The 10,000-nt window shown below is 44.7% G+C and overlaps 3 non-coding genes across 3 annotated transcripts in view; all 3 read right to left on the reverse strand.

Annotated features, from left to right (window-relative positions):
- The window catches only part of LOC133667729 (large subunit ribosomal RNA), a 4,011-nt gene extending 2,635 nt beyond the window's left edge, over positions 1-1,376 (reverse strand). Inside the window, exon 1 of the ribosomal RNA XR_009833342.1 lies at positions 1-1,376. This exon is cut by the window's left edge and continues 2,635 nt beyond it. This is a non-coding gene — a ribosomal RNA (large subunit ribosomal RNA).
- Positions 1,377-3,296: 1,920 nt separating this feature from the next.
- On the reverse strand, positions 3,297-3,451 carry LOC133667716 (5.8S ribosomal RNA). Its single transcript, XR_009833329.1, has one exon. It is a non-coding gene; the product is annotated as a 5.8S ribosomal RNA (ribosomal RNA).
- Positions 3,452-4,996: 1,545 nt separating this feature from the next.
- LOC133667767 (small subunit ribosomal RNA) lies at positions 4,997-6,917 on the reverse strand. The gene has a single exon (XR_009833370.1). It is a non-coding gene; the product is annotated as a small subunit ribosomal RNA (ribosomal RNA).
- Positions 6,918-10,000: the final 3,083 nt, after the last annotated feature.

A 10,000-nucleotide genomic window follows, 5' to 3' on the forward strand; every position in this document is an offset into this window, starting at 1 on the left:
GATCTCACCCATTTAAAGTTTGAGAATAGGTTGAGGTCGTTTCGGCCCCAAGGCCTCTAATCATTCGCTTTACCAGATGAGACTCGTACGCGTTCGATGAGAAACGGTCGAGTGCCAGCTATCCTGAGGGAAACTTCGGAGGGAACCAGCTACTAGATGGTTCGATTAGTCTTTCGCCCCTATACCCAGTTCCGACGATCGATTTGCACGTCAGAATCGCTACGGACCTCCATCAGGGTTTCCCCTGACTTCGTCCTGACCAGGCATAGTTCACCATCTTTCGGGTCCCAACGTGTACGCTCTAGGTGCGCCTCTTCTCGCAATGAGAACGAGACGCCCCGGGAGTGCGGGGCCGCATAGTAACGCGGCCCATCCTCCCTCGATCGGCACAAAGTCCGATCTTCACTTTCATTCGCCTTTAGGTTTGCATCCCAATGACTCGCGCACGTAATTAAGACTCCTTGGTCCGTGTTTCAAGACGGGTCGCAGTACCAAAGCAATAGCGTCGCCGACCGGTAATTCGAGTCTTGGCCAGTCCAAGGACACCGCCTGCTAACAGCTGGCAGGCCTAAGGACAGCACCAGGTCCGTGCCTCGGGTAAGAACTGACCAAGCTTACGTAGGCCTGGCCACGGTGAAAAAATGGATTGGTTGCGGCCAGGCCACCGTGTGCAGTACCGTCGTGCAGCCGGCCAGGCAGCCGAGGGTCTGCGCGCGTGCGCGCGAAGCGACGCGACAGGCGCCCTCTCGGGCCGTAGACCGACGCACAACGGGTCGCGACGTTCTACTAGGGGAGGAAGTGCACGACTACGATGCGGAACATTCAAGCCGAAGGTGGTGTGCCCTCGCCGATGAACCGGTTCATCCGGGCATCGCGCACCAACGGGAGCCCGGCATCGTTGCCGATGAATCTCCCCATTCGATCTTGGGTTTTTCTCAGGTTTACCCCTGAACAGTTTCACGTACTCTTGAACTCTCTCTTACGGGATTCTTTTCCGGCTTTCCCTCACGGTACGCATTCGCTATCGGTCTCGTGGTAGTATTTAGCCTTAGATGGAGTTTACCACCCACTTAGGGCTGCACTCTCAAGCAACCCGACTCTAAGGAGAGATCCTCCCGAAACGCGTACCGGTCACTACGGGCCTGGCACCCTCTACGGGTAAATGGCCCCATTCAAGATGGACTTGGACGCAGTTCGACGTCACGGGATAAACGGATCCTCCCGAACACTACATTTCCCAGCGGCGGTACCGCGGGATTCAGTGCTGGGCTCATTCCTGTTCGCTCGCCGCTACTAAGGAAATCCTTGTTAGTTTCTTTTCCTCCGCTTATTAATATGCTTAAATTCAGCGGGTAATCTCGCCTACTCTGAGGTCGTCTCTACGTATAACACGAAATATATTCGTGACATGTAGCGTGTACCAACGAGAAGAATAAGAAAGTTAACGAGAGAAGGTTATATTTTTTCCTTTTCTTCCCTCCTTTTTTTTTTAATTAAATTCGAATAGAAGGAGGAAAAAGGAAAAAAAAATAAAAATTCGAAATGGAAGAAGAATTTTTCCCTTGCGTCTTCGCTAGATATCTCTCCTTTCTTTTTCGTATTACAAATACTTTTCCCCTTCTTTTTCTCTCCCATGTATATTATTGGTACGTATCCTTGCATCGATACATAAAGAGACATCGACTCTCATCGTTCGAAATTTCAGGCAGGCGGGGAAATTCTCGTATGGACAACGGTCGGGTCGGCTCGATGTGGAGGCACTGTATCATCCCCATCAATCGTTATGCTCGCACATCCCGATCTCGATTGTACCAACGAGTAACTTTTTATTTACGTCCCGACGCAAAATCCCAATGAGTCGAACTTACTCTCTTTTTTTATTTGTACGATGAAGTTACAGCCAGAGAGAAAAAATAAAAAGAAGGTAATGAAAGAAAAGAGTATTATTGCGAAGAAGAAGAAGAATATTTCCTTTTTTTGCAATCGTAGTGTTTTAAATATGCACCGCACCATAGTGCCAATTATCGTATGTCGTATTCATGTTCGAGTCCAGACTCACGCAAGATGTCCGAATATCGGTTTTGTTTTAACGCCCGTCCTCTATTTTAGCTTCCGTTGACAATTCCAGCGGTTCCTACTTTTTAAAACCTCCGTCGTTTTCTCATCTGTACAGAGATCGAAATCACCGATACACGCCTTCGAAGCTCAACCCGATTATAATACCCTGATCCATCAAAGACGATGAACAGGCCGGGGATGGTACGTCGAGGCGTGCACGAGTCTCTTTACTGCTGTACAGAGAAAAAAGAAAAAAACAAAATGAGGCAAAGTGAAACTCACGCAAGGAAAAATATCACGAGCCGTTTCCGGGGACTGGACGACCGACATGGACATGCGGTCCGGCGATAGACAACGAAAAAGGCATGGGATGACCAACACTAGATTCAGGAAATTTCTCTTCCTCTGCGCGGAGATGCCATAATTTGTCGTCTCGAAAGGAAAAAGAAAAACGAAAGAAAAGCCTCGCCAAAGAGAATCGTACTCGTCCTCATCTTACGTATCCTATTATCTCCGTGGAGTCTTCGATCTCTGGTACGAAAACGTATCGCTTAAGGACTCGCGTGCACGTTGATGTGACGGTCCAGCGGATAGTTCCGACAGAGTATGACACACACGAAGGAACGGAGTGGGTATTCCGATTCCTGGGGCTCTTCTCTCTCTCTCTTTTCTTTAACAATCTCGACGAACGGCAATCATCACGCGCCATCAAGGGATCTCTCTTCCCTCCTCTCTCGATATTAAACTCCCATATTTTATCCTTTCTCACAGTATCGCAGAAATATTAATTTCAGACGACGTTAGGGGCGCGGTATGTAATCGTGATCCAAAGACGGACGAATCGAAGCAGTGGCGGGTACGAAATAACGTTGAAAACGAGCACGAAGCGGTGAAACACGGGCGGTCATCCGTTACGTAAAACGGACGACTCACGACACCGAGAACACTCACGCAGGTCCGTGACATTTTTCATTGTTACATACCACACGCTAGCACATGCATTTCGATTCTGTAGTCTCGGTCACGACCGCGACGAACGCCAACGAACGTCCAACAATCGCTCGTACGTCGCGCATCTTCCTCCTTGTAACTTGTCCTTTCCTCGATTTTTGACACCCGACTCGGAAACGTTCGATTTTAAAGAACGACGGCGGGGATTACAAAAAAAGAGAGAAAAAAAGGATCAAATGTACGAAGAGTAACGATACGCAACGCAAGCAGTATTTGGGTTACGTGAACGACCCTCAGCCAGGCGTGGTCCAGGAATTGTATCCGTGGACCGCAATGTGCGTTCGAAATGTCGATGTTCATGTGTCCTGCAGTTCACACGTTGACGCGCAATTAGCTGCGTTCTTCATCGACCCACGAGCCAAGTGATCCACCGTTCAGGGTAATCGTATTTTTCTTTTTTATTTTTTATATTAAGGAAACGACGAGGATACCCCGATACTGAATCCTTTTTTTTTTTTTAAACCGTCGCTCAACCTGGAGAGAACGACTCTTCTTCGAAGCATGGTCGCAGAGCCCATACGCTTAAAAAAATTCGATATTGAAAACTATAATTCGTTCAGGTATATATTGCATTCTCGATAAAATTCGATGGGATACGAATTTCGGTTGGCCTCGAGCGGTCTTACCTCCCAATTTCCGAAGCGAATATCCGCTAACGGTACGGGTGTCCGACTCACGACACGATGGCCTCTCTGTATAACCGAACATAATTCGATATTCCCCTCTGAACGAACAACGTTTCAACTTTTAAATAAGAAGCGATAAAATCGGGCTCACGTCGACGCGATGCATCTTGGTTTCGCCGTTCTTGGTTTCGTCGGTTTAAAGCTTACAACGACGACGACCATCACACCATCCACCCATGGGTAGGAAGCACGATTCGAGAATGATTATAGCGTATAAGAGAAAAGAGGTCGAACTGGTATCCATCGAAGAGAACGTCGCGAAACAAAGTTCGACGGCGGCTCGTCCATCCTTCGATTTCGTTTTACTATCGACGCGCTACTTGTCCTTACCGCTTTTTCGATTATCATTATCTCGACAGCTTCGTTCGATCCCAAAGTCTTGGTGTGCGGTCCTCGTCCATCTCCCGTTTTATAACGGGAGCTCAGGCAACGAAAATAAAAAAAGAGAAAGGAGGTACAGAAATGTGAATTTGGTACTTTTCTTGCACGTATCTATATACATACACATACGCAACGCACGCATATACGTTCATAAAGACGGCGGGTCTATTTAAAAAAGACCTCACGCAAGCGCCTTATTGTGTTGTCAAGCCATTTGTCATTTTATTTTTGTGTTTTCAATATATTTCAGTAGGGACGTAATGTTATTAAAGCGGCGGGTCATTTAAAAATTCGACCTCACGCAAGCGCTTTTTTCTTTTTTATCATTTTGTATATACCATTATGCATATACATACGTGATACGTACACGTACGTGCAAACCGTACCTTTATAAATCTTTATTAAAAATATACATCATCGAGACGGCGGATCGCGTCCGTATATGCATCCGTAAACGCACACACGACGACGACGATCTCACGCAAGCGTCCCTTTGTATCTTTTTGCGTACCATAACGACATTCATCTCGTCGAGACGGCGGGTCCGTTTATTCGATAAATAGACCTTCACGCAAGCGTCTCTTCGAGCTTATTTATCGTTATTCCCTCTCTCTTCGTGTCGAATTTTCGTGTCTGGTAAGAAAAAAGTTCGAAAATGATCGAAATCAACGGATACAACGGACGGAAGGGATTTCTTTTTCTTTCCCTCCTCACGTAAGCCATCGTTCCGTGATTTCATTATTCGTTCGATGTACAAAGTACATTTTGGTATTTAGTAATGGAATCGAAATTCCATTTTATCCTTCTCCTTGTTTATCTCTCTTTTTGTTACGCATTCTCTTTTTGTATGTTTCATTCGTTAATGATCCTTCCGCAGGTTCACCTACGGAAACCTTGTTACGACTTTTACTTCCTCTAAATGATCAAGTTTGGTCATCTTCCCGGTAACATCGGCAATGCCGAGACATTGGCCGCGCACCAGTCCGAAGACCTCACTAAATCATTCAATCGGTAGTAGCGACGGGCGGTGTGTACAAAGGGCAGGGACGTAATCAACGCGAGCTTATGACTCGCGCTTACTGGGAATTCCTCGTTCATGGGGAATAATTGCAAGCCCCAATCCCTAGCACGAAGGAGGTTCAGCGGGTTACCCGGGCCTTTCGGCCAGGAAAACACGCTGATTCCTTCAGTGTAGCGCGCGTGCGGCCCAGAACATCTAAGGGCATCACAGACCTGTTATTGCTCAATCTCGTGCGGCTAGAAGCCGCCTGTTCCTCTAAGAAGATTTGTTTGTACGTTGGTAGTAAAAACCCACCGACCGAAGCCGAGGGCCTTCGAGATACCATAAGTTACGTCTATTTAGCAGGCTAGAGTCTCGTTCGTTATCGGAATTAACCAGACAAATCGCTCCACCAACTAAGAACGGCCATGCACCACCACCCACCGAATCAAGAAAGAGCTATCAATCTGTCAATCCTTCCGGTGTCCGGGCCTGGTGAGGTTTCCCGTGTTGAGTCAAATTAAGCCGCAGGCTCCACTCCTGGTGGTGCCCTTCCGTCAATTCCTTTAAGTTTCAGCTTTGCAACCATACTTCCCCCGGAACCCAAAAGCTTTGGTTTCCCGGAAGCTGCCCGCCGAGTCATCGGAGGAACTTCGGCGGATCGCTGGCTGGCATCGTTTATGGTTAGAACTAGGGCGGTATCTGATCGCCTTCGAACCTCTAACTTTCGTTCTTGATTAATGAAAACATTTTTGGCAAATGCTTTCGCTTCTGTCCGTCTTGCGACGATCCAAGAATTTCACCTCTAACGTCGCAATACGAATGCCCCCATCTGTCCCTATTAATCATTACCTCAGGGTTCCGAAAACCAACAAAATAGAACCGAGGTCCTATTCCATTATTCCATGCACACAGTATTCAGGCAAAGGTAGCCTGCTTTAAGCACTCTAATTTTTCAAAGTAAACGTATCGGCCCACCTCGACACTCAGTGAAGAGCACCGCGATGGGATATTAGTTGGACCGCCCACAAGGAGCTAAGCCCACCGATAGGACGTACCACATAATGCCAGTTAAACACCGCGAGCGGTGAACCGACACTGTGACACACAGATTCAACTACGAGCTTTTTAACCGCAACAACTTTAATATACGCTATTGGAGCTGGAATTACCGCGGCTGCTGGCACCAGACTTGCCCTCCAATTGGTCCTCGTTAAAGGATTTAAAGTGTACTCATTCCGATTACGGGGCCTCGGATGAGTCCCGTATCGTTATTTTTCGTCACTACCTCCCCGTGCCGGGAGTGGGTAATTTGCGCGCCTGCTGCCTTCCTTGGATGTGGTAGCTGTTTCTCAGGCTCCCTCTCCGGAATCGAACCCTGATTCCCCGTTACCCGTTACAACCATGGTAGGCGCAGAACCTACCATCGACAGTTGATAAGGCAGACATTTGAAAGATGCGTCGCCGGTGCTAGATGACCATGCGATCAGCACAAAGTTATTCAGAGTCACCAAAACAAACGATGGACGAACGGACGAGCCGTCCGCCACCGATTGGTTTTGATCTAATAAAAGCATTCCTCCCATCTCTGAGAGGAATTCTGTTTGCATGTATTAGCTCTAGAATTACCACAGTTATCCAAGTAAATGTGTCCACGATCTAATGAACCATAACTGATTTAATGAGCCATTCGCGGTTTCACCTTAATTCGGCATGTACTGAGACATGCATGGCTTAATCTTTGAGACAAGCATATGACTACTGGCAGGATCAACCAGGGATCTTAGTTTATTATTAATATATTTTGCCAATTTTGACATATATATTTTTCGTCGTCGGTGCCCCCTCACCGATCGACTACAATAGGTCTTTATAAATATTCGAGCACGTATCAAGCATGCTAAACATTTGGTAACCTTTTGAAAAAAATTTAATTTCATAAAGCGCGTAATATAAATTCACGCTGAGGCATATCCCAATGTAATATCAGCACTTCCACAATATGCCCCGTTCATTCACAATTTCAAGAATCATACTTCACAATATCATATATATAAAAATTATAATATAATATTGTGTTTTATTTAACAACGTGGTGTTACAATAACATCGCACGTCGTTTCTTTTCTCTCACTTTTACAAACTCAAAGCTCATCATACGAAACGTGTCGTATTGCAAGCCACCAAGAACTATTCGACACGCCCGTACGCCCTAGGGATTTATATATCCTTAGGTGTTAGAAAGGCCCGATCGCTCGAGGCTAAAAGTTGATGCTCAGTCGTACAAGTACACATGGCAAAAGCCATACATACAGGTCACCAGCGTCCCCCTATAGGTCGCTTTGCCGCTCAAGAGCCATTCGGTCATAGACACCGACTCGCGGCTATGCAGTGTGGAGAAAGATCGGTAAGAACCGGACAGAAACAGTCGAGAAAGTATTTCCCGAGGAGCGGTGTACCGTATCTCGACCGAGATCGTAGAACGGACACGCGCCCGACGCTGCTCCGCCCGGCCGCACCGGACCGTCGCTTCTCTTACAGTAACCGAACGGCCGGCCACCATGTCGGCGCCGACCGGGCTAATGCACGGCCGCTTATGGTGCAAAACCGCTGTAGCGACAGACCGAGCGGACGGTACGCTGGAACTTAGACTTCGATCGATGATCATTATCATTATACAAATTGGTAAAAAAAATTACAAATATATTAACAGGATGGTATAAATGAAAGGTCAATAATAGATTTTTCAAAAAAATTAAATTTTTTTTTTCTCGATAAGAAAAGTTACGAAAAATTAATTTTTAATAAAGGAACAAAAAAAATTAACAATATAAAAAATTGCAAAGGATAAATATAAATTGATTAATGAAAAAAAACATACCAGTTATAACGTTATTTTTCGAGAAATTAAGAAAAAATGCCCGAGTCATGTCGGTTCGGTGACCCGACCGTACGCGCAAAGTCCCCGGTCATGTCGGTTCGCCCGGTCTATATATATCGCTCAGAGTAAAAAAATTATAAGTATATTAACATGACGGTATAAATGAAAGGTCAATATTTATTTTTTTCAAAAAAATTAAATTTTTTTTTTCTCGATAAGAAAAGTTACGAAAAATCAATTTTTGATGAAAGAACAGAAAAAATTAACAATATAAAAAATTGCGAAGGATAAATATAAATTGATTAATGAAAAAAAAACATACCAGTTATAAGGTTATTTTTCGAGAAATTAAGAGAAAAACACCCGAGTCACGTCGGTTCGACCATAGCTCGATCGTACGCGCAAAGTCCCCGGTCATGTCGGTTCGCCCGTCTTACGCGTATGGCGCAAAGTCCCCGGTCATGTCGGTTCGCCCGTCCTGCGCGTATAGCGCAAAGTTCCCGGTCATGTCGGTTCGCCCGTCCTGCGCGTATAGCGCAAAGTCCCCGGTCATGTCGGTTCGCCCGTCCTACGCGTATGGCGCAAAGTCCCCGGTCATGTCGGTTCGCCCGTTCTATATATATATATCGTTCAGAGTTCCCCGGTAAAAAAAAATTATAATTTATATTAACATGACGGTATAAATGAAAGGTCAATATTATATTTTTCAAAAAAATTAAATTTTTTTCTCGATAAGAAAAGTTACGAAAAATCAATTTCTGATGAAAGAACAGAAAAAATTAACAATATAAAAAATTGCGAAGGATAAATATAGATTGATTAATGAAAAAAAAACATACCAGTTATAAGGTCATTTTTCGAGAAATTAAGAAAAAAACACCCGAGTCACGTCGGTTCGACCATAGCTCGATCGTACGCGCAAAGTCCCCGGTCATGTCGGTTCGCCCGTCTTACGCGTATAGCGCAAAGTCCCCGGTCATGTCGGTTCGCCCGTCCTGCGCGTATAGCGCAAAGTCCCCGGTCATGTCGGTTCGCCCGTCCTACGCGTATGGCGCAAAGTCCCCGGTCATGTCGGTTCGCCCGTTCTATATATATATCGTTCAGAGTTCCCCGGTAAAAAAAAATTATAATTTATATTAACATGACGGTATAAATGAAAGGTCAATATTATATATTTTTCAAAAAAATTAAATTTTTTTCTCGATAAGAAAAGTTACGAAAAATCAATTTCTGATGAAAGAACAGAAAAAATTAACAATATAAAAAATTGCGAAGGATAAATATAGATTGATTAATGAAAAAAAAACATACCAGTTATAAGGTCATTTTTCGAGAAATTAAGAAAAAAACACCCGAGTCACGTCGGTTCGACCATAGCTCGATCGTACGCGCAAAGTCCCCGGTCATGTCGGTTCGCCCGTCTTACGCGTATGGCGCAAAGTCCCCGGTCATGTCGGTTCGCCCGTCCTACGCGTATGGCGCAAAGTCCCCGGTCATGTCGGTTCGCCCGTTCTATATATATATCGTTCAGAGTTCCCCGGTAAAAAAAAATTATAATTTATATTAACATGACGGTATAAATGAAAGGTCAATATTATATTTTTTCAAAAAAATTAAATTTTTTTTTTCTCGATAAGAAAAGTTACGAAAAATCAATTTCTGATGAAAGAACAGAAAAAATTAACAATATAAAAAATTGCGAAGGATAAATATAAATTGATTAATGAAAAAAAAACATACCAGTTATAAGGTCATTTTTCGAGAAATTAAGAAAAACACCCGAGTCACGTCGGTTCGACCATAGCTCGATCGTACGCGCAAAGTCCCCGGTCATGTCGGTTCGCCCGTCTTACGCGTATGGCGCAAAGTCCCCGGTCATGTCGGTTCGCCCGTTCTATATATATATCGTTCAGAGTTCCCCGGTAAAGAAAAATTATAATTTATATTAACATGACGGTATAAATGAAAGGTCAATATTAGAGT

Source organism: Apis cerana, unplaced genomic scaffold, assembly GCF_029169275.1.
Source record: "Apis cerana isolate GH-2021 unplaced genomic scaffold, AcerK_1.0 scaffold3_AcerK, whole genome shotgun sequence".
NCBI classification, from domain to species: Eukaryota; Metazoa; Arthropoda; class Insecta; order Hymenoptera; family Apidae; genus Apis; species Apis cerana.